The sequence below is a fragment of the Aethalodelphis obliquidens genome, unplaced genomic scaffold (genome assembly GCF_003676395.1).
Source record: "Aethalodelphis obliquidens isolate GAN/ISIS:26980383/991018 unplaced genomic scaffold, ASM367639v1 scaffold25, whole genome shotgun sequence".
NCBI lineage: Eukaryota > Metazoa > Chordata > Mammalia > Artiodactyla > Delphinidae > Aethalodelphis > Aethalodelphis obliquidens.
The window spans coordinates 11,483,494-11,485,842 of NW_020837969.1; positions in this window are offsets into that span (position 1 = coordinate 11,483,494).

Below are 2,349 nucleotides of genomic sequence, written 5' to 3' on the forward strand. Positions count from 1 at the left end.
GCCGTTGCGTTCTCCTTAACCTCCTCCCCATGTGCTGCGTTTCAGATGGGACGTATTTTTCTCTGCTCCTAGACCCCACTCATCTTCACCGAAGACGTTCATTCCCTTTGCAGAATGAATACACGTCTTTAGGACCTGTCTTCCCTAAAGCCCTTCTTATCAGCAAAATTACTGTGTATCTGTGTCAGCCATGCCTTTCTCCTGCAAGGGAACTCCACAGGTGGCACACCCGTGAATGCCACTTCCTTGATGAGTTCCAGACCCTGGATTTTCCAGGAGAATCTCATTTTTAATGAACAAGGATCCTTCAGAAAGACTTAGGCAAGTGACAGGCAGAATTGCTTTGTGGGTTGATTCATTTAAATTTATTCAATCAACCAATAGTGATTAAGTACCTATTCTGTGCGAGGCTCTGAACGCACGTGAGTAGGACGGCGTGCGCTGCCCCCAGGGGTTCTCGGTCCAGCTGGGCACACGGTCACGAGGCCGCAGCCGTGGTGAGAGGTGTAATCAGGCTCTCCCAGCACAGATAAGCACTTACCTCTCTGGACATTTTATTTCTCGTGGCTCATGTACCGTATTTCATTCTTATGAAGACAGTGGAAACACTGCGCAAAGCTCACTCACTCCTATTTCTCACATCTCAGCATCTGGTACTTATGCCCAATACGTGTTTGTTGAATGAGTGAATGAAGGAATGAATGAAGGCTAGCTTGAGGAGTCCAACCGTGCCTCCAAGTCCCTCTCTGTCCCTGCGGGGCCAGGACTCAGGCCCAACAGTGGAGGCCGAGCAGACGTGGAGACTGACGACCCACTGCTTGGCGCCCCAGACGCCCCTGCGCCGGCATGTCCGCGAGATGTTATGTTTATGCCGAAGCTACCAGGGCCGACTGGCGCCTTCAGTGGAGCTACTCCCGGTCCACGGGTAACCCGACCCCGCAGAATCCTATCTGGAGATTTTTATTGTGTTTAGAGATTTGGCTGGGAACATTCCCGCAGAGATAGACAGATTCACATTCTTGAGAATTTTTAATGTCATTGGAAAATTCTTACTACATGACATTTAACGAAAAAGGATGGATGAAGAATTTGAATTGAGGGTATAATTTTTTTAAAAGGCAGAGAAAAGATTGAACGGAAAAATGCTTACACACTTAAACAGAAATTCGAAATGGGGTTTCCCCAAATGCAGTGAATGTTTTGTGTGTGTGTCGGTTTCCTATCGCCTCTGTGACAAATTACCACAGTGTCTTACAAGGACACGGTTATCTTACCGTCTGGAGTCAGGGGTCTGGAGTGGGTCTCCCTGGCCTAAAATCAAGGCGTTCGCAGGGCTGTGTTCCTTCAGGAGGCCAGGGTGGGGTCTGTTCCTGCCTTTCCCAGCTTCCAGAGCTGCTGCCCTGCCCGGCCCCAGCCCCTCTGTCTTCAGCCTGTGCTGCCCTCTCTCTGGTTTAAGGCCCCTTGTGATCACGCTGGGCCCACCCACATTATCCAGAATAATCTTCTCATTTTAAGGTCAGCTGTTAACAAGTGCAATTTCGGGGACTTCCCTGGTGGTCCAGTGGTAAAGAATCTGCCTTACAATGCAGGGGACACGGGTTCGATCCCTTGTCAGGGAACGTACCGCGGGGCAACTAAGCCCCACGCCATAACTACTGAGCCTGTGTGCCGTGCCGCCAACTACAGAGCCCACGTGCTCTGGAACCTGTGCGCCACAACTACAGAGCCCACGCACCCTGGAGCCTGTGCACCACAACTAGAGAGAAGTCCAAGCGCTGCAATGAAAGATCCTGCATGCCTCAGCGAAGATCCTGCGTGCCGCAACTAAGAAGCAACGCAGCCAAAAGTAAATAAATTAAATAATAAATACGTCTTAAAAAACAAACAAACAAAAAAAAAAACCCGCAATTTCAACTGCAACCTGAATTCTCCTTTGACCTAACATATCCGTAGGTTCTGGGGATCAGAATGTGGACATCTTTGTGGGCCATCGTTCTGCTGACACATGGCGACTGTTGGGACTCAATATTAGTTTTACTTTACTTTGGTTTCTCCCAGTGTTGTTTAGATTCTTCTTTTTTTTAATGAACTTATATAATTTTTAGAATAAAGATATTTGTTTTACTTTTCTTATAATTTTTGGAAAAAAATCTTTGTATGAACTGGATTTAAATGTCTGCATCACGTTTCAGTGTACGGATGTCCATTTGAGGATTTTATAAATGGTATTCAGGTAGGAAGTGTTGCTGTGCGGGGTGTGTATGTGTGTGTGGGGTGTGTGTGTGTGGTGTGTCTGTATGTGTATTTGGTGTGTATAGTGTGTGGTGTGTGTAGTGTGTGTGTGTGTGT